The 22,722-nt window shown below is 41.6% G+C and overlaps 1 long non-coding RNA gene across 1 annotated transcript; it reads right to left on the bottom strand.

The window, feature by feature from the left end:
- Positions 1-1,753: 1,753 nt before the first annotated feature.
- LOC138683785 (uncharacterized) lies at positions 1,754-21,249 on the bottom strand. The gene is made up of 4 exons (XR_011323223.1): positions 19,158-21,249; positions 17,672-17,803; positions 8,838-11,032; positions 1,754-2,796 (listed from the first exon to the last, which is right to left on the bottom strand). It is a non-coding gene; the product is annotated as an uncharacterized lncRNA (long non-coding RNA).
- Between the last annotated feature and the right edge of the window lie 1,473 nt (positions 21,250-22,722).

Below are 22,722 nucleotides of genomic sequence, written 5' to 3'. Positions count from 1 at the left end.
CATCTGCAAACTTGCTGAGGGTGCACTCGATCCTCTCATCCAGATCACTGATACAGATATTAAACAGAACTGGCCCCAGTACTGAGCCCTGGGGAACACCACTTGTGACTGATCACCAACTGGATTTAACTCCATTCACCACCACTCTTTGGGCCCAGCCACCCAGCCAGTCTTTCACCCAGCAAAGAGTATACCCATCAAAGCCATGAGCAGCCAGGTTCTCCAGGAGAATGCTGCGGGAAATGGTGCCAAAGGCTTTACTAAAGTCTAGGTAAACAACATCCACAGCCTTTCCCTCATCCCTTAAGTGGGTCATCATGTCATAGAAGGAGATCAGGTTGGTCAAGCAGGACCTGCCTTTCATAAACCCATGCTGACCGGGCCTGATCCCTGGTTGTTCTGTATGTGTTGTGTGATGGCACTCAGGGCGATCTGCTCCATAACCTCCCCTGGCACCGAGGTCAGGCTGACAGGCCTGCAGTTCCCCTGATACTTCTTCAGGCCCTTCTTGTAGATGGGCATCACATTTGCTAACCTCCAGTCCACTGGGACCTCCCCGGTTAGCCAGGACTGCTGGTAAATGATGGAAAGTGTCTTGGTGAGCACTTCCACCAGCTCCCTCAGTGCCCTTGGGTGGATCCCATCCAGCCCCATAGACAACTGTGTGTCTAAGTGGTGTAGCAGGTCACCCACCATTTCCCTGTGTCTAAGTGGTGTAGCAGGTCACCCACCATTTCCCTGTGGATTATGGGGGTTTCATTCTGCTCCCTGTCTCTGTCTCCCAGCTCAGGGGGCTGGGTACTCTGAGAACAATTGGTCTTACTGTTAAAAACTGAGGCAAAGGAGGCATTAAGTACCTCAGCCTTTTCCTCATCCTTTGTCACTATGTTTCCTCCCGCATCCAATAAAGTATGGAGATTCTCCTTAGCCATCCTTTTGTTGCTTATGTATGTATAGAAACTTTTTCATTGTCTTTCACTGCAGTAGCTAAATTAAGTTCTAGCTGAGCTTTGGCCCTACTAATTTTCTCCCTGCATAACCTCACGACATCCTTGTACTCCTTCTAAGTTGCCTGCCCCTTCTTCCAAAGGTCATAAACTCTCTTTTTTTTTTTTTTCCTGAGTTCCAGCCAAACCTCCCTGTTCAGCCAGGCAGGTCTTCTTCCCCGCTGGCTCATCTTTCGGCACATGGGGATGGCCTGCTCCTGTGCCTTTAAGATTTCCTTCCTGAAGAATGTCGAAACTTCCTGGACTCCTTGCCCTTCAGAACTGCCTCCCAAGGGACATGAAGTGATGTTCATGGAACCAAGCACTCTTCACCAGCCTTTTCTTTATTTTCAATTATTTCATCTTTCTACCTTTCCTTTCACAACTCTCCTGGCTCCCTACTGCACACTCCAACTCATTTCCCTTATTTTGCACATGTGGATTTTCTTTTAGACTTTATTTCTTTCTTCACGCAACTCCATGTTGCAGGCATGCTCTTTTTAGCTGATCTTTCCTTCCCACACAAGCCTGAAGTTAGCTACAGATGCTCTTCTCTCCTGGGGTAAAAGTCATGATATGGTTTGTCACACAACATGCTCCTGTGGGGTCATATATTATTTCCAGTATGAGTACGTTTGGCAAATAGGCCTCATTTCTAGTAGGTAGACTTTATTTTCTCAACTACTAGCTAAGCTAGTAATATCTGCACTGCCTCTCATTTTATATTTAACATGCAACAACATTGATAAGTATGCTGTAATGCAGTATTAGTTTCTATTACAACCCATATTATAGGATGTTGCAGACACCATTACAGTTCAAACAATGTATCATCATGTTTTAGAGAGATGTCTGAAGTACACCGAATAGAAAAGCCTGGAATATATCAGATGTATTCCATCCATGATTCTAATAATATGTAATAAATATATTTCCAGTGTAGACTAACATTTAATGAAAAACAGCATTATCATCTTCAACTGTGCAAAATATCTTTAACATACTTTATTGTACAATTTCTTTATATAAATACATTCACAGAAGTATTGGGAGACGTATCACTGCCTAATCACAACAGTGTGATTAACTATAAATTTGCCACTCTGATCTGCTGTGACATACATAATAGAGAAAACACACCAAAGTATATATTTTAAATGAAAATATATTTATTATCACTTCTGTACATGTTTGCTATCTATTTAAATGGACTGTCAGGTCACAGCAGTGCTTTGAAAGTATTTCCTGAAACCTGCAAAGATGGTAAATATTTCCTGTTTTTGTTGTGTCTGCTGAAAATAGGAATTTTACAAGTTGGACTGATAGCTTGATAGGCACCACTATCTCCAGTTTGGCAGGTCTTAATGTGGTTTCCACTGGGGTTTGTGACTGTCTGAGGAAACTTGGACTGACAAACTGGCATGTTCTGGCTTTCTTGCTCTCCCAAAATAGGCGCCAGCACTACTCAAGCGTAGTCAATTGTCCATCTATCTTCTGGGTGGCCACAGACCATACATAAGCCACATGTGTGGCTTAAGTTTTGCAGAATGGGCAAATATAGCAATTAAATAGGTGTTAATACAGCAAGACCTCTGAATGCTGAAGCATTCCTTCCCATCTCATCACGCCGGAGCTGCCAGTGACCCCTGTGCGTGTGTTGGGTGCCTTGGTCGTGGCTGGGGTGGTTGTGTTGCACCCACGCCTGGAGAGCCCAGCTTTTCTGCAGGCACCCGGAATCTCGCTGCAGTCCTGACAGCTCTGTATCCCCCGCACTGCCTTCCTGTAGGATTCTCAGGGCAGGCAACATGCTCTGTGAAAACAAATAAACCTGTGTTTGGATGAAGAAAAAGACAGAGGTTTCCTTAACTTTATTAGTACACGATGCTCCTGATCCTCCCTGATCCCCTCCTATCCACTGTGCTTCCAAAGTAGCTGCAACTCAGATTCATGTCCTAGCCCCCTTCCTACTTTTGAAAACTATCAAGTAAATATTCAACTGGAATTAAGGGCAACAGTTGATTATGCATGAACTGGTCTTCACCATTCTAACGAGACAAAGATTAATTTTTCTTGAAATGACATAATTGATGCAGTCTTTCTGCTCTGCAAAGGCTAAGCCTATGGAAGTGTTATTCGATAAACTGGGACAATTGAAATCATATGAACATTACTTGAAAATCTCTTTCTTCCTCACAAGAGAAACATCTATTTTTGAAGAACAAATAATGGATTGGAATGCCATTGAAATCCAAACACAATATTAGTATGTTCCTGAAAAAAAAAAAAGGTACAATGCTGGGGGAGAATGCACCAGAGCCCTTGCAGCTGTGTCACACTTTCCTGTTTGTTATTTTTAGTTTTCCATTCCTGCTTTTTATTTTGGGCTTTGCTTTGCTTCCTAAGCAGCTTCCCTTTAACTCCTGTATAGCTCCATCTTACATATTTCAGGCATTTGGCTTTTTTTCTCTTCTCTCTTTTTTTTTTTTCTTCAAAGGAAACCCAAGCAATGCTGTCCAGTTTCAGGAACTCATGTTTCTCTTGGCAGTGGTTGAGGTTTTGGTTTTCTAAAGGCATTTAGGAAATTTACACTGCTAGTTTTCAGCTTTGAACATACTCAGGCTTTATAAGCATAAGAAAAGAGCAGCACACAAGGAGAGCCCAAGTCTGCTCTTCAGTATGTCCTGGTCTTTGCACATGGGAAACTGCCAGTATCCAGTCCCACATTAAAGTTCCAGGATGGCATTTAATAAAAAAAGGAACAAAATGGGCTCTGGTGCAACAATGTATTATAAAGAAGTTCTGCCCCCCCCCCCCCCCCCCCCCCCCTTATATACTGAAGTATTTGTAATCTTGTACAGCCATATAGCTAATCTACAGAACAGGAAACATTATCACCTCTTAAAGCCATACTGCAAATCTCACGTTACTGGATGCTTTGCTAGCAACCTTGGACCTGTCTGCACAGAATTAGTTAGGAATCTTAGCTGATGTTTAAAAAAATTGAAAGTTTTTTGGGGAAAAGTTTTATTCCCCCCTCAAAAGAACGTCATTGCAGGGGAATGCACTTCATTGCAGGTGTGCATGCAAAGACTCAAAAATTTCTGGGAAACGACTGGCAGCCAGTCTAAAAGACCATGTGAAAAAACCAAACCAAACCAAACCCTTTAAGATTTTGAAACTGATGCCATGATTTCTTGGGACTTGTCATCCAGCTGAGACTGAAAACTCAGGGCTGGCAATATTGATACTGCCCAACAGCAAGCACAAAACCAGAGAACACAACAGAGGAGGGTGAACAGTGAAAGCATCTGTTTCCCTCCCCTGATTCTCTCATCTTCCTACTTTAAAAAGCCTACTCAAGCTGCAGAAATTTGGCTGCTACCATGACAAGCAAAAATGGCTGGCTCCCTCTGGCCAGTGTGAGGGCAGGGATACCCAGAACTGCCAACAAACACAGCACCTTTCCACCGCCACACCTGGCTTAACATCAATAAAATGATGTTTGATGAAAACTACGCACAAGTGCCCTGGGCACAAAATTAAATAATTACCAAGGCAGCGTAGGCTATACCTGGGTCGAGATCTTTCCCAGGTCCTGATCGTGTTCAAGTCTATAGCTAGCTCATCTCTGCCTCAGGTAAATAGATGATCATAGTGTGGGGGACTGTTTTCTATTGATCCCCAGGGTGGACACACAAAAGGTAGGTGGTGAGATCAGTCTCAGCTGACTCAAAGGGGCAAACATTGGGACACCAGGAACCTGATGACTTCACATAGGATGTACATGGTAGCTGATCTCAACCCTAACACTTGGTGAGGTAGAGTTGTCTTCCAGCGCTGCTGCGCACGTCAGTGAAGAGCGTAACATAAGAAGGGAGTAAGAACATTCATATTAGGTCAGATTGAAGATCATTCTAGCCCAATATCCTCTTCATAATGGTGCTTAGCTCCCTAACAGCCATATGAACTGCCAGACTTTTTCTCAGGACCTTCCTGGGATCTGGCAGCAATTTCCACTGACCAGGTCTATCATAAAAACAAGGCAGGGGACTGTTCTGGGAAGCACTTACCAGTGCAGGTGGCAGAGATGCTTGTGCGGTGCTACAGAATAGCCCTGAAAGACTCAGCTGTGAACGGAACTGTTGGGCAGACCCCAGCCTAATCACTTTATGAACTGGTGGTCCACCTGCAGCTTCTCACATCTTTTAGTCTGAGATAGGATGACTCCTTTGAAACTCTTGGTTTTCTATTATCTCAAGTGATTCTTGAAGAAGCACCATCCAGCCTTAACCCCTAGCCCCAGTGTTCATTCTCTGATGGGAGCCACCTAAGTGTCCCAGCTGTTCATGGCACATTAGCAAATTCAACTGTGGAGTTTGCATCTGCTTTTTTCCCCTCTTGCTATATACCTGGGCAGAGCTCAGCTGGGCAGTACCCCCCACCACCCCCCAGTTCCCTGGATGCCTTTGCAGGGTGGTGGGTACTCAACAGCCCTTTCCAGTCACTTAATTTTAAACTTTTTTCTTTTTTCTTTTTTTTTTTTTACTTTTCTTTCTTTTCCATAGGCTTATAACTTTGCAGTAGTCTCAATAATGGCAAGAAAAGACTAGGCTTAAAGGCTGTTGATGGGCTGCATTTTAGGGGCAGGTTGTACTGCTGCAACTGTGTGATGTGGCAGTGGCTGGAATTAATGGGAGAGGAGAGGCTAAAGACCTTAATTCTCCAATGAAGTCTGAGCTTATAATCAGCTCACTGGCCATACACTGGCCTCTCTTACTGTACACTGGATAAGAACTCTTTCTTAGGACACTTAATTTTCTAGGATCAAAATAAAATGCCAAAAATATCTCTCTTGTCTGAGCAATGTGAACTACCTTGTTCCACGTGTAAGAGTTTCTGCCTGTTCCATGTGCTTCTATCCTGCCAACTACTGCACTATCAAAGTCCTAAGATGGCTCATCTTCTATATTTATGTCTTTAAATGCTGGAATGGAAAGAATAGTTCTCATCTTTGTGATATTTTCCCCCACGTTATACTAAGGTGAGGAGATGCTGAAGAACTAAAAAACAACAGAGAAAGGAGAGAACAGTATCATGTCATATCCTGCTTCCAATAAAGGAAATAGGAAAATTTCTGTGACTGGAATAGAAATAATGGGAACAGTAGCACTGCCTGAGGAGTATGAAATTGTGCAGGACTTCATATGCTGTTTACTGACAGAGCAGGAGTTGCTGCAAGAAATATAAACATAAACCTGGGTTAAACATTCAATGGAGACAAATGCCCTTGCATTAAACTGTATTTATTTGTGTTTATTACTTGGACGTTCTTTACTTTCCTGCATGCATGTGGATACCCTTACTGTCCTTCCCACTTTTTCAGCCATCTCTGCTCTCTGGAACTCCTTGGATTTTCAGCCAGGTCTCTGTTGTGAGTAAGAAGTAAGGTCTGTCCATTATGTTGTGCAGGGAAAAGTTTTTTTAATGAATCAAAAAATGTACTCTCTATTTAGAAAAACACAGTATATCCTCACTCCATGTAAACAATCTGACCTTCAGGTGGAATGCAGCCAGAGAGGCTATAAATAGCACTCTTAATAAGAAAGGAGACAGAAGCATTTGGAGTTCAACTGGCAGTACTCACATACGGAGAAATAGCAAATAAGCTACCTGTAGCTCTTGTGCTCTAAAAAGCTCCGGTGCAACTTATATTGGAACTCAGCTGAACTTGCACTGTGTAGGTAGGAATATTTTTCTTCTGAAAACAACATCAGGGAGTGCTGTGTGTTACAAAAACCTTTCACCACCTTGTGGCTCTTCCTCCACCTTTTCAGGAGCATCTCACAGTCGTTAGCATGTTCCCCGTTGCTGCACTTATAGATAGAAAGGCACTACAGCTTGCAGATGGCAAACTAAGGAAAGAGGAGGCCAAATGTCCCACCCAGGATGCCACTGGTACTCCAAGCCAAAGCAAAGGCTCCAGCGAGCTGTTGCAGGTACCAGACTAGTGACCTACATATTGGATCATCCCCTTTCACAAAGTGCTTTCACAACATTTGCAAGGCAAACCTCCAGGCATCTAGTGGCTTAATAAGAAGAAGGTTGTCTATTAATTTGACTTCGGGTTGCCATGATTTGGTACAGGGAGGACTTGATTACAGTGCAGGGTGTGCACTTCCTCTGTGTTCTAGAGCCTTATAATTTTAATGAAGGAGCTCTGAGTGTGAGATGGCTACTGCTGCAGCTTGATTTACCACAGCTCAGCAAGTTTGGACAACAGTCATGAATGTTTCCTCTATCTCTGGACAGATGTTTGCTTCTAGCAGGCTTGTGCATCTTCACAGTTGTTTCTCCAGGAAGACTCATGTGAAAATATTTCTGTTCACACAGATATTTTGCGAACCAGCATTTTTCACACAAGTATGTTTGTATGTAAGACAGAGGGTGCACATGAATGATGCTGACTGTCATCTGCAATCAAATGTTATTGATTTCACAGGAAACATAAACTAAATCCTCTCCACAGCCCCTGCCCACATATATCTCTGAACCTGCTGGGACTGTAGAAGCAGAAAAGTCCACAAGGACAGATAATAACACCAATATCAGTTCCTGTTGTATTCCTCAGACATGCTGTAAAAAGCATTGTATGTCCTAGATTTTATTTTATTTCCTAAACTCATTGCAGTGGCATGGAAACCTGGAAGTCCTACTTCCCTCCTCAAAACCAGGCCTGCTTCTCCTACAATGCAAACAACATCCTCCACATCAGAACAACAACTGAATAGACAGACCATCAAAGCCATGTAAAAGCACCAGCTGCCCGGACATGTACCAGGACAGCAAAGCTATTGACCCAAGGAGCCTTTCAGATGATTCAGGTCAATTCTATTGTACATGGAGTTGACTCACGTAACTTTGAGACCTCATTGTCCCTTTCCCTCTCTGCTTCCCTCCTTTTGTTTCATGCCATTGTTTCTAGGTAGACATTAAAATGCTTTGGGACAAAGACCATGTCTTCCTGTGAGCTTACACGGAGTGAAGTACAAAGAAGTCCCAGTCCCATGCGGGGCTCTGCAAACCTGTGCTGCTATGAGAAAAGTATGCACATATAAACCCCAGCAGCTAAGCATGTACATGTGCAAACACATATACTTGAAATGTTGGCTGTAATTAATATGCATAGTGATGTATCACACCTGTAACTCACAATCGTGGTTCAATATCCTTGATATTCCCTCTATGACTCTAAAGCATGAGTTACACACAAGGAGAATCAGACTAGCAGTATATCGTTATACATGGATGACATGCTATATATTACTGCTGTCTGTATAAGAGTAGCTCTTTGAGCTCCTGTTTAGTGTTCTCTTCTTGCCTCTTGCTGGGCTAAAGTAAATTCAGCCTCTCTACTATGCTAATTTGTTTCTTCCTGTCTGCATTTTTTCTAATGCTTGTTATAAAAAGTTCTTTTATATATTTTTATCACCACAAATGTTTTTCCAGGGTGCAGTGAAAGTTATTTCGTCAGACAAACCATGTCTCATTCTCCTCCAATTCTGTAAGACAGAATGACACCTCGTTCTAAAACTGATTATCTATTCCCTCTCCCACACGACAGGCTTAATTTATTTTCTTTAATTAAATTTAAAATGTTTACTCCTTTATACTATTTCTATCCACTTCTTCCTGGTAAGGGTAAGTTTCCTTCCATGATCTGGAACATGCAATAAAGAAAACAGAAAAAAATAGAAGAAACATTGAGCCAGTGTTAGAAACTGTGAAGCTTTTAACGCTATAGTGCAATAACTATGTCCTACACCTGTAATAAAAAATAATAGACGTATTTACCTCTTGTACAATGATTGCATCTTTATCTCTAAAGCACATTTCCCCTTCCTGTTTAAAGAGGAAGAAAGTGAGACCCAAAGTACTGATGTAACATAGCCAGATCTACCCACCAGATGGGGGAGAGCTGGAAACACACTCAGGTCTCCTGCTAATCCTTGAGATTTTGAAAATAATTTGTCACTTTTTAAAACCTAAGCCTATGCTTTAGGATTTTTCTCCTTGAGGATGAATGGGCCTGTTTCTGCAGTGCTTCCCCAGTGAGTGCTTCAGAAGGGCAAGTGGGGTTTTGTATAAGGGGCACAAAGACTGCTGGAATGAGTCCCCTGGCCACATTGCCAAGTTTCCAAGCAGCAGCTGAAAATGTCTCCAGAATCTTTTCCTTGCCATCATGCCTTCATGAAAGATAAATATTTTTCCTTCTGATCTGTATGCTTAGCACTTTCAAATGTTTTCATCAGCCACATGATGCTGTCCTCTTGTTTGAAATAAATGATTCAGTCAAAAGTTGTATTTGAGAAATAGTCTATTACTAATAAAGTACATTTCAAAAAAAGCCACAAACCTTGTTTAAACTCAGACATTCATTACCAGCTGAACAGCAAATCTCCTTATGCTTGAGATTTTTATTTGCTGCTTGGTTTGTTAATATGAGGCATCATTTTGGGAAATGAATCATAGAATCATAGAATGGTTTGGGTTGGAAGGGACCTTAAAGATAGATCATCTAGTTCCAACCCCCCTGCCATAAGCAGGGACACCTTCCACTAGACCAGGTTGCTCAAAGCCCCATGCAACCTGGCCTTGAACACTTCCAGGGATGGGGCAGCCAGAACTTCTCTGGGCAACCTGTTCCAGTGTCCCACTACCCTCACAGCAAAGAATTTCTTCCTAATATCTAATCTAAATCCACCCTCTTTCAGTTTAAAACCATTACCCCTCGTCCTATCACTACAATCCCTGATAAAAAGTCCCTTCCCATCTTTCGTGTAGGCCCCCTTTAAGCACTGGAAGGCTGCTATATAGTCTCCCCAGACCCTGCTCTTCTCCAGGCTGAACAACCCCAACTCTCTCAGCCTGTCTTCACAGTAGAGGTGCTCCAGCCCTCTGATCATCTTTGTGGCCCTCCTCTGGACTCCCTCCAACAGGTCCACATCCTTCTTATGTTGGGGGCCCCAGAACTGAATGCAGTACTGCAGGTAGGGTCTCACAAGAAAGGAGTAAAGGGGGACAATCACCTCCCTTGACCTGCTGATTACACTTCTTTTGATGTAGCCCGGAATACAGTTGGCTTTCTGGGCTGTGAGCACACATTGCTGGCTCATACTCAGTTTTTCATCCACTAATATCCCCACGTCCTTCTCTGCAGGGCTGCTCTCAATCCACTCATTGCCCAGCCTGTATTTGTGCTTGGGATTGCCCCAACCCATGTGCAGGACCTTGCACTTGGCCCTGTTGAACTTCAAGAGGTTCACACGGGTCCACCTCTCAAGCCTGTCAACGTCCCTCTGGATGGCATCCCTTCCCTCCAGCGTGTCAACCACACCACACAGCCTGGTGTCGTCAGCAACTTGCTGAGGTGCACTCAATCCTACTGTCCATGTCAATGACACAGATGTTAAACAGCACCGGTCCCAATACCGACCTCTGAGGAACACCACTCGTCACTGCTCTCCACTCAGATATCGAGCTGTTGACCACAACTCTCTGAGTGCGACCATCCAGCCAATTCCTTATCCACAGAGTGGTCCATCCATCAAATCCATGTCTCTCCAATTTAGAGACAAGGGATGTCATGTGGGACACTGTCAAATGCTTTGCACAAGTCCAGGTAGATGGCATCCGTTGCTCTTCCTTTATCCACTAACACAGCAACCCCGTTGTAGAAGACCACCAAATTTGTCAGGCACAATTTGCCCTGAGTGAAGCCATGTTGGCTGTCACCAATCACCTTCTTATTTTCTATGTGCCCTAGCATAGTTTCCAGGAGGATCCACTCCATGATCTTGCAGGGCAGAGAGGTGAGACTGACTGGCCTGTAGTTCCCTAGGTCTTCCTTTTTTCCCTTTTTAAAAATGGGGGTTAAAAGAACTTTCTTTGTGTCTTGCAAGTTGGAAGTATAAATCCAAATCCAGTAGAGTATTTGTGAGTTTGGGACAGGAGGCATTGCCATTGAATTCACACACGCTCTTGAACTTCTGGGGAGAAATTAAAAATAAGCAAACATATAAATCAAAAAGAAAGAGAAAACCATAAAGGTACACCCAGAAATGCTTACTGGAGAGAAGTGGCTCATCTTTGCCTATCACATTGTGCCCTGGCCAGGTCCTGTCTGTCACATTACTTCTCTCCACCTGTATTTCCTTTTTTTCCTTTCATTCCCCAAGGTGTGCCTGCTCTGCTAGTGCTTTGGTCCACTCCCCAGCTGTGCCTCCCTCCTCCCAGGTACACTGCTTGCTGAGCAGCACATAATTCCTAAACCATGTCCAGGTTCCCCCCTTCCATCTCACTCACAGACCTCCTCAAAATGCTTTGGGTAGAGCTATGTGGACTGTGCGGAGTTTACGCTCCAGACCTGGCAATGTGAACCTGCGATCGTTGCCCTTCCTGGGCTGGACATGCCACTTCTGTGGGGTGATATGAACAAAACCAGTGATGCTCTCGTGTGCATGGGTTAAGGGATTGAGGACCCATTGAAGCAGCCTAGCAGGGAGCTCACAAGGGGGTCCTTCTGCAGTCTGTTCCTCTTGCTGCCAATCTGAAACCATCTCTTTAGACAAAACAGACACTGGGGGACCGGCCAGGCCATGTGCATCCCCCAGGGCTCACCTATCCTATCTGCAGCTGTGCAGCACCGGCAGTGCACGCTGCACCCACACTGTTGGGCTGTCTGCATGTAAAAGGCTTTCTGTTTTAGAAATACTGGCAACATCTCTTCACCTGAGCAAGAGAGTACTTTTGTTGGCATCACTCAAACCAGTTCAGAGTGGAATAAGCTCTGCTGACAGGAGACTCTTTTTCTGGAATAACTGCATACCCACTAAGGCTTTTGTTGGCAATCTTCTTCAGGCTCACAGCCAATGTTAGCATGATGCGCTAGTCCACTGTGGGGTGGCAATTCGTTCAAATCATACTGCCAAAGAACCTCATTTCCAAGGGAGAGAGCCAAGTGCTCTACTCCCTTCTTGTCATTAAGAATGAAATAATTTCTCTACCTGTGTAAACTTTCCTGGGACTGCACTTGTATTCCACCACCTTGACTGAAAATGTGTTGCTTAGCTCATGCTGATTTAAATCTCTTATTTAAATAGGATTTTTACTGGATGGAACCTGGGGAGTTGGAAGTGTAATGGAAGAAAGCAGTTGGGATCAAATAAAGAATTGACAAGGGATGCAACCTGCACATTTTTAAGAATTATTATGTTATTTTTTCTTACAAGCAACAGCAAAGTGCTCTGGGAACACTGCAGGTTTGGATTCTGCTGAACATTTTTTTCAGTTGCAGCTTGCTGAATTTTATGTGAAATCCAGAGAAAAAATAATGTAAAACATACATCTTTGTGTCATGCCATAATTCACTATAAGTGCAAATAGGCATTTTGTCCTTTAAAATGAAGTTCTGTAAATAAAATCAGTGCCTGTTGCTATGATAACGTATTAGGTTTTTTTAACTAAGAACTATTTAGTGGCATCTATATTGTTCTTCATTTTCCCCAGAATGTTGTTGGTAACATTCATGAGTGATTTGTGGTTATCATAACAATGGGTAACTACTTCTGAGGGAAAAAAAAAAAAAGACAACAGATAAAGGATTTTCTGTTTCTCTTTTCATTTGTTTGTTTTGTGTGGAGAGGAAGAGTTTAATATATAGTACTCTGAGCCAAAATCATTGTAAAATGACATTGGCACCAATATGTGAAAGATATCAGAGAAAACAAAGCTTAGGAAAAGCAAGAATAAATATTTTCCAGGAGAAAAGATAGTGGGTTTTTATGTTTTAAAAATGTATTCTCTGTGGTAGACCTCAATAGCTGGGAGCTCAGTTCTCCAGTGGGACCAGCTTGCAGACCGGTGTGTTTAAATTTAAGCATATGAGTAATATTGTATGCTCTACTCAACTGTGCAACTTTAAAAGTATTCAGAAATTTCCCTGCATGAGATGAGAGTGCTCTGCATCTCATAGGCATGGGACACTGTAAACACCTCTGGAATAAATGGAGAGGGTGTCTGCACTCAAATACTCCCGTTTCTGTGTCAGTCTCCTGACTGCTGTGACTCAGCTCTCATTAGCTAAATAAGTCAGCAGAGGACACCACCACAGCTGAAATGTCTTCAGGACCTGGACTCCAATAGACCTGTGTTACCCTTTCTCAGCTAAAACTAAAGGTGTTTGGAAATGCTGGATTTGACCATTCAAGCTAGCCGGGTTTCATGGAGACTTTTTTTAGGACCTGTGATCCTGCCATTGGAATTCTTAAACAGAGCAGAGTGATTTTATATTTGCTTTCCCTCTTTCTGTGTTGGGTTTGAGCACTGTCTCATTGTGACCAGGCTGCCTCCAGGGCAACATTTGCCAATAGCTTTGAGAGCCTTGCCTAGCCAGTGGTAACTCTGGGATTTACACTTGGCTTTCAGGTTCAACTTCAGCCCAAATTTACACTCAAAACAGTCAAATTTACATACTAAGGGACACTGCTCTGTGTTTGCAAACAAAACAGCAGATAAGAAGTCTGCACATTTCACCCATTGGCATTTGCATATCTAAAATTCCACCTATGTGATTGACCTCTCAGGTAGACAATACGCTTTTTAATTACAAAACTGAGATCTTATTAGGAATCTAAGACAGTGCACAGTTCCACCTAAGGCTGCCCTGCTGTTTGCACCCTGCATCTCAAAGGCAGAATATATCTGCCATTCCCTGTAACTGTGGCTGAGCCCTCAGAGCATCCATTTCACAACCCAGTGAAAACTTGCAGAGAGCGCACTCCATTTGCACTGCCTACTGCGTGCTGGGTACCTCTGCATGCTCTGAGTTCACGGCTAAATCACGCTTACTTGATGAACAATACTAAAAACCCCAGTGATGATGAAAAACTGCCAGGGTGAGAAGGGGATGCACATGCAGGGCTAGGGTTCTGAGTGGGGCTTACCACACTAAATGGAAGCCTGCTGCAGAGACCAAAAGACTAGACTAAGAGAGCTTAATAGTGTGGCCAGTTAGTGTGTGTTAGTCCTAGGGCTACATGGGGCTACACAAAGCTATGGCTGACCTGATCCAGTGATGGTGAGTCTTGCTTGGAGGGTCAGGTTGGACTGAAGCCCTCCATACGTCCAGGTGTCCCTCCAATCACCACTTCTACAATTCTGTGTTTAAAGTGTTCATACAGCTGTAGCTGCAGTGTCATTTGCTTTCCTGCTAAACCTCTATGCTACTAAACCCAGAACAGTCACAACAACAGTATACACTCATCCAGTCTGCTCTTGGTGTCCTCTAGAGGGTGAGAGGAATTCACTCAAAGAACTTATTTTTCTCTATAGATTACATAGGGGAACTAGGAATAATAGAACAGTAGTAGGTGTCCACACTGTAGCTGTCTGAGTTAGGTCAGGTGAGTACTACCCTGTGCTTTCAACTGAGATAAATACTGCAGTATTCTTCTGGCCCCTGTGTTAGAATAGCATTTATAGCTATATAGAGATTGGAAATAGTGAACTAGTATCATGAGGATAACACAATGCCCAATCTCCCAAGGGAGAACATTATCCTGCAGTTGGTGAATGGAATTTTATAAGAGAAGAGAAGAGAAGAGAAGAGAAGAGAAGAGAAGAGAAGAGAAGAGAAGAGATTATTTCATTTGGAAGGGACCTACAATGATCATCTAGTCCAACTGCCTGACCTGTTAAATATCATGTAGAGTTAAAAGGCAGTGGCAAGAAAATCAAGGCTTTTTTAGTGTTATTTGACCAGTAGGAAGTAGTAAGAGCATTATAAAGTTGTCATTAGGGAACAAGAGGATTTTGTAAAATATCTGCTGATTTAATAGATAAGTGCACATCCTGGGTGAAATGAATCTTCTTCAACAAGATAATGAACTGTGGAAAAAGGAGAGACTTGTGAGCTTTTAAGAAAATTTAGTTTTCCAGAACTTTGGTGTTTCTGAAAATACCAGAGACCGGGCTTGCGAGTAAGCATTTTTACCTAACATTGACTGCTGAACACTTATCCTTTGTCTGTTATCTTGAATATTTGTCCTCCTAAGTGTGACAAATATGAAAGCAATCCGTTAGTCCAACAAAAAAACAACCAAAGTGGCTATGAGCATCCACGCAGAGGGAAAGGCATCCTGATTTGGTACCATGATTCTGTAATGATCATGATTGACATCTCTGCTTTCCAAAGACACTTAACAGCAATAGAAATAACTTTCTACTGTGGCATGAAATAATAATAATAAAAATTCTCCAGAGAGATACTAAAAGTATCAAAATCACTAACCAAGGTTTCAGAGAGACATAACAAAGTACAAGCTGGTCTCGCCATCTTGGTGGAAATGGGTCCTGAGGTGTTAGCAGAAAGCAAAAACTACAGAGGAACAACAGCAACAAAATGCTTAAGGACTCAGAGAAATGATGGACCCTTTCTCTTCCTCTCTGCTGAGGACTGATCCCAAACACCAAACCAGGAGGAATGAAAAGCCTGAAATGTCTTGGATGAAATGTAATTCTGACTTCCTTCCACCCTGTCTGGTACTTAAATAGAAGATCCAGGTCCCTATCTTAAACCCTTACCGAGGAAGGAAGAACTGTGTTAAAACTCTGCATGTTCAGAGGGTGAGTAACTGCGGATATGACAAGGGAATTAGGCATTTCATTCATTTCTAAAATGTTTTAACTGAGTCCTTCTTCACCAGGTCAATCGGCTCTGGCGGCAGGTGAAAGGATACATCAGCTGTATGAATGAAATATTAAGCCACAACCAGGTTCAGATCACACAATTGCTCATGCATAGCCAGGGCACAGTGCATGGGTACACAACTCGGAGCTGACATCCCAACAGGTCCTGCTAAAAAGGCAGCATGTTGGTAAAAAAGTAAAAGGACACCCTAATCTAGAGGTCTATGTGCTGGGAGAAAATCCAGCACCCAAGGTCTTCAAGGGTGATAGCAGAGAGTGGGAGGTGAGCTTGCTGATGTGCTCAGGAACATCATCTGTTAGTCTTGAGCTTCACTTGGAATGGAGAGAACTTGGCTGGGGGGAATGTACGCCTTTATGGTTTGAGGGATGAATGTGCTTAGAGAATAAAATCAGATAGGAAGCTTTGTTATGGTCTGCTTAATAAAACATCTGTGTTTTTTTCACTTCTTTTTTTTTCCAGTGGGATTTCCAGAAAGAAAAAGCTATTTTGCTCAGGTCGTGGAATCTTAAACTGATGCAGTTGGGAGGAAATATATCTGATTCAGTAATGGAACCAACAAATTGCTTTCAAGGCCTGGAAGTCCAGAGGATGAAATGTCACAACTAGAACAACCTAATAACCTGAGACTTCTTAGAATTTCCTCATCTGAAAAGCAGCCAGATCTCACTTGGCTCAGCTTACAGATGAGGACAAATTCACATAAATCCAGTGGCAGCAGAACTGTGCATGGCCATAGAGAAAATTTTACAGAGTCCTTTGGATTACATAGCCTTCTAGAAAGAGAACAAGTGAGTATTTTAAGAATTCAGATAGAATCTACATGTTATCCAGAAGTTAAATACTCCTAAAGGAGAAGAGAAGGTAATTAAAACCCTCTATATGAAGTTCTACAACATGAATTTTTATTAGTATTGTATCACATACAACTTTTGTTGGCCCGTTCTTAGTAGTCCTTAATGCTAGCAGCAGTAATGAAGGAAAACAACAGTGTCAAACACTCAAAGCAGAACACTAAGTACCAAATACAATAAATCTGTAGCCACTAGTAGGATGTGGACGTGTCGGTTTGACTCTGAGATTTTGCTCTAAATCTTACAACACAGTTTCTAAGAAAGATGCTACTTAACAATACACGAAACAAAAATATTGAACCCCGAGAATTTGGTAAGGAATCTGAATAGCTACTACACTACTTGTGAGCTTACTTTAACAGTTTGTTTTAGCCAACAGATCTATCCCTCGGTGGTCTTCTTGGCGTGGGTTCTCTGGGACACACTGCCATTTTGCCTTTTACCACAATATTTCTACAATGTCTTGGAAGAAAAAAATCTAAACCTCCCAAAATCTGCTTTGACATTAAATTTCTTGTTCTGCTGCAGCTCCTTATTGCAAAATCAAGATATTATGCAAAGGTCACTGGCTAGGAGTGTACCACACGTCCACAGAGACAGAAATAAAAGTAGGATAGCCAAAACCACTGAAAAAGATTTAAGATTTACATGTTAGATGTGTTAGATAATGACCCTGGTAGTTATGCTGGTGGCTCTTGATGTACTAGTGAATAGAATTTTTATATTACCTTTTTTACAGAAAGAATATGGGCTTCATTTATTTATAAAGGAAAGAAGCTGGCAAACCATCTTGAAGAAAACATTTTTGGCTGTGTTTGCCAGTATTTGCTGAAAGGACTCTGGATTTTTTAATTACCTCTGTATCTCTATGTGATTCATATTTTCTCTCAAAAGGAAACTTAGCCCAATTATACAAATCTACGCACATAGACACAAACCGTTCAAGGTTGTCTTCATAAACCTTTGAACCCTTCTGGCTTCTAAAAAGGAACACGATCACAAAAGAATTTTTAAGAATTATTGGAATCATTTATCAGAATAAGAGAGTAAGTACTAATAAACAATACCCTGTCATTGGTGTTTTCGAAAGATCCAAACCTAGTTCACAATTCCACATCGAAAGTATTTGTGAGGCCTCCAATACGACACCAGAGGACTGTGATTAATGTCATGCGCCTGTTTATTTTTCCCCTGAGAACCTGAAAGGGTAAAAAAAAGATCACAACTAAACAAAAGCATATCAATAACAGGAAACTGTTGGTGAGAAATACCCCGATCTTCCTGTAAATTCACGTCACCACATTCCCCAGGGACAAAGGTGCGTGAACAGCATGGTAAATAATTATGATTTAATATGAGGCCTTGCAATGCTGTTTACAGTTAAACAACAAAAAGGAATTGTTTCTCAAGGCGCAAAATAAGCAAATAATAGAAACACATATCAATATAATCAGGAAATGATGATGTTATGTCTGGGTCAGCTGCTGAAAACAGATTGCAATCTATCAAAGTATCAACCTGATATCTCTGTGCAGCCCACAGAGAAACGTCAGTGATGGGAGAGAGTCTTTCCCTGGTTTGCATGTCAGTCATCTCACTTTGACCATTTTATGAAAGCACTGGGGTCTTGCAGAAGACTCTCCACAGCTATTTTCACTTGCTGATGTTTAGGGAACTGGACACTTGTATTCGCTGAAAGCATTTGAAAAGGTTTCTTGCATTTTGCATTACAAAACTGAAAATAAAACTCTGGGGGAGGAGAGAATGGAAAGAATAGCAACAGCTGGTCTCTTTCATTCAGGACAGTTATTTTGTTGAATCTAGCCAGCAAATCAGGAATAATGATAAAAAGAATCATTGCAGAAACACAGCGGTGAATTTCAACAGACACCAGTGAAGCTTCTTAGTCCCTTATTAAAAATATATTTTAGTGAGAAATATAAAAAACACATAGGATGTCAGTTTTCAGCAATTTTTCCATACAGAAATATTTTTTAGGGATGCCAGGGCAAAATCAGCTATGTAGAAGCCAAACAGAACAGTATATCTTTGAACAGAAGACTAACATTGATAGTAGAAGGCCTAAAGCATTTAAATACGCATTGAACTCTTAGCTATAGAAAAATAAATCCAGACCATGCTTGTCAGATTTTAAAGTTAAGCAGGGTCAGGTCAGGTCAAAGCCTGAATGAGAACACATCAAGAATTTTCTTAGTGTTGCCTGAAATAGCACCAATGACTGGGGAGACTTTCCTCCATCACTCAGGACTGAAATAAAACATCAGCACTTGAAGTCTGGCAAATACCAGCTTCTAGGATTGCAAACATTCCCTAAAGCTCCCAAGAACGAACTAATATTTGGGGAACTCTCAGTTTTTGCCTTTAGCCATACTATTATCCTCAAAAGTATTTTGGAGCTTAGCACCTATGTAAGTGTCAACTCCTCCTGAATGAATCAGCGTGTGCACGACTGTCATGCATAGGAAGCATAGGAAATAAGCAGCAGCTTTGCACAGTTGCCTTGAATTAAAGCATATGCTTTATCATACTCACTGTAAATTGAAGCTACTGTTAATTTTGTTTGGCTGTGCCTGCCTGCCATCCCAAGCAGACAATTTCTACAGTGTTGTCAGGATAACGCCAATCACAATCATCTTAACAGATGCTTGTGCTTTTATCTGTGCTCTGCATCACATTCCTCGAAGAGAAGGCTGCCAGAAACAAACAGGTTTTCTGAAAGTACATAAGGGAACAATGGACAATAGGAGCTGTTCTATACCGCTGGGTATAAACAAGAACAAAACCCAGTTCACATGGAATGAAAAACACCGTTTATCAAGATGTAAGTCAGTGGCTGGCAGGTTGCAGATGACATTTGGGATCTGACAAAGCACTAGAGCAGGCTGCAGACATTCAGTTTGTTAAAAAAAGGCACTGCTGGGGCTGGATGGAGCTATCGGTACAGTTCAGGTTGATTCTGTAAACAGTTTCAGAGTGCAAAAAAGGAGAGAATTTATTTAGTTTTAGAAAATTCAAGATGTGTAATTTTAGAAAGTTTCCAAATAAACCATTTCAAATGCTCTTTTGAAATGACACTTCAGGACTGTCATTTGGCATTCCAGTGTTCTAAATACTGGATTAAGAAAAGGATATCAGTTTAAAAGACTTTAAAGCTCATTGGCAGATAATGGGTCTTTTCCCTCTAAGGCAGGCAGGATGCTTAGAAAGTATATAAGGAACAAGAGAAAACACCTCTCCTCTCCATACCTAAAATACTTGTATCTCCTCTCTCCCCAGCTGCCTTCCTGTATACTTGCAGACCCCAACCTCTGGTCCTGTTGGAGGACATGGCTGGATAAGAGGAGAAAAAGAGGAAGGGAAATACTTGCCAGAGCTGGATGGGAAGGGGAGGTAGTGTTTGCAACAGAGTTGTTATTTTTGGCTTACTAGTTCTTAAAAGTATTCTTTCAATTGATCATTATGATTAAAACCCAAAGCTAAAAGACATGCTTAAAATTAAGCTCAGCTAAATGCAATTAGAAAAGTTTTAAAGATGCCTATTCTCCCTGCTGCCCCTGACAAAGAAGAAATCAGTGCTGTTGTGATAAAGTGGGCAAACTCGTCTGCTTGTTATTTAGGAGAAATGCTTCAACATCCATATGCTTATAACCAAGCAAATTCTGTTTCACTGTGCTTGCTTCCCAGCACTGCTAAAAATGACATGAATGTTTGGTTTATGGATCTGATAAAATATTTCATTTCACCCTATTTCCCACCACATTTTTTTCCAAGGTAGACCCAAAACATTTCCCCCAATTTCTTTGTTTAGCCCCCTAATTGAAAAATCAAATAATTCACACTTTTCTACAAGCATATGACTAAGAAACAAATACTTTAGAGTTAACTGCTTCTTTGACTGTTCTCAGTGTTTTCAGAAAATGGTTAACAAAGAAAGACAACAGATAATTTTAATCTAAGCATTATTATCCATTGTTGCAAGAACAATGTTACTGCCTTTCATGCTTCCCAAGAATTACTTAAAACACCTAGTGAACTTTACCTAGGTACCAAAACAGCCCCGAGAATTAGACAAGGACTGCACATATTTTCCAATTTACATCTGGAGAAGCCAAGATGAGAAGAGGGAATGAGTCATCAGAAAAATCAGGAATGAATCACATTCACACTGGAAAATGAATGGCATATAATACTCTAAGATTTTGATCTTTTGACCAGAACAGTAGGTAATATTTCCTGGAATTTACCAAGATACTTGCAGACAAATAAACATACCAACTTGCTGTGTACCCATCAGAACAAGCACAAGTTTGTAAAAGCTACTGATAAAAAATTGTATCCGTATTTCTGTATCTTTCTCATATTACTCTTGCTGTTGCTTATAACATTAATGAGACAAAGAGAAAGTTAGGAGCTCTCTTTTTTCTATGGGAAGGCTCTATAGCATGACATAGTACTACCAGAAGAAAATAAGAATTAAACCCCAGCATGCTATGTTACTCAGTTAGCTCACTGGAATATACCTTTCTCACCATGGCTACAAGCAGCAACATGAACTCAGATGCTCAGATGGTGTAAATCACCATTGCTGCACTCACTGAAGCAGAACTGACACAATTTCTATCTCAGTTGGACTTGGGGCCCAGCTAGTCTGACTTTCACAAGTCCCCCTTGGAAAAGGAAATCACTGCAGTGTTCATATTCCAGTGATTAAATAACAGACATTTATTCATAAGTCTTAATGGTCTTCAAAGCATCTCCTTCCACACTTCAAAAGTTTTCTTTGCCTGATATTGCTATGGTGTCTGTCACATCAGTGCTGGCACATGCCTATCCTCACTAGCCAGCGTATGCGAGATTCCACAGCTACTCTTATTTCACAAGTAGAAATAATTGGTGACTTTGTTGTTTATTTGGCAAACATTGGCCTTTTACTGCAAACCTTTCCACTGAAAATTAACATAATGAAGGATGTGTTAAAGAGTCAAAATAATATAATTGTTTAGTCTGATCACCCAAAACAGCAGCAACTGGGGAGTATTAAATTTCAAGACAAAGACAAGATGTTAACCCCTAGGTTATGTGTACAACTCCTAACTCCATTTTCTAGGCAGGTGAACAGGCTGTCTGGTTTCTGAAAACAACTGGCCATGCAGCAGATTATCTTGGAACTGGAAGAAGATGCTGGATGCTCAAAAACTTTTGGGGAAAAGGACTGGAAACACAAAGGAAGTCCTTCTTTCTGCTGGAGGATGGAGAGCTCAGCCATGCACGCCCTGCATGGCGACAGCATCAAAGGAGGAGAATAACAGAACAAGCAAATTTCTTCCTTTGTTATTACTTCCCTCTTGAGGTCTGCTACACAGATGGGGGAATATCCTATAAAGAAGATTATTTATCAGGGAAAGTAATGCTCTCAGTGGGTCTATTTCTGAAGTCATCCTGTATTCAGAGAATTCTGAGCACTTGCAAAATACCGCTCTGAGGCTGCCCACACTGGCAAAATCCCTGTTTGACTGTCGGGTGGAGTATTAAAACTACCTCTGTGAGCAAACCCAAATGTTAAGGACATTTTTACAATGGATGGATTCTGATGGTCAAAGCAGCAGGTACTTGTGTCATCAGAGACTTGGATCACTAAGATCCAGAGGGAGTCCCTTTCCTATGTCTAATTATTTTCATTGGATCACATGGCTGAAAGCTATGGCTTGCTTAAAAAAAAAAAAGCCTCCACACTGTACGTAAGGGAAAAATGACTATCTGAAACAAAACACTATTCCAATGTCAGCTATCAAATGACTAATTCTGTTTTTTCCATATGAAAAACTGCATTCACACAAAGGAAGGCAACCGATTGCTTTCTTTCAAAACTCTACACTCTTTAAGAATTACAGAAAAATCTCACTTGATCTACCAAGCATTATGTTTTATAAGCATCAATTTTACAGCCCTGAAGTGGAGTCAGGAGTGGGTTGGAAAAAATTAAAGACCCATAAAACACACACCATTGGGTGGGTCTGATGCTGCTCTCATTGTCAGCAGTTTTCAAACACTGGAGTTCAACTGGATTCAGTGGTGCCACATCAGTAGGAGTGAGGAG

Source organism: Haliaeetus albicilla, chromosome Z, assembly GCF_947461875.1.
Source record: "Haliaeetus albicilla chromosome Z, bHalAlb1.1, whole genome shotgun sequence".
Taxonomy (NCBI): domain Eukaryota; kingdom Metazoa; phylum Chordata; class Aves; order Accipitriformes; family Accipitridae; genus Haliaeetus; species Haliaeetus albicilla.
The sequence above is the reverse complement of the archived record's forward strand: the minus strand, read 5'-3'. Positions and strand labels throughout refer to the sequence as shown.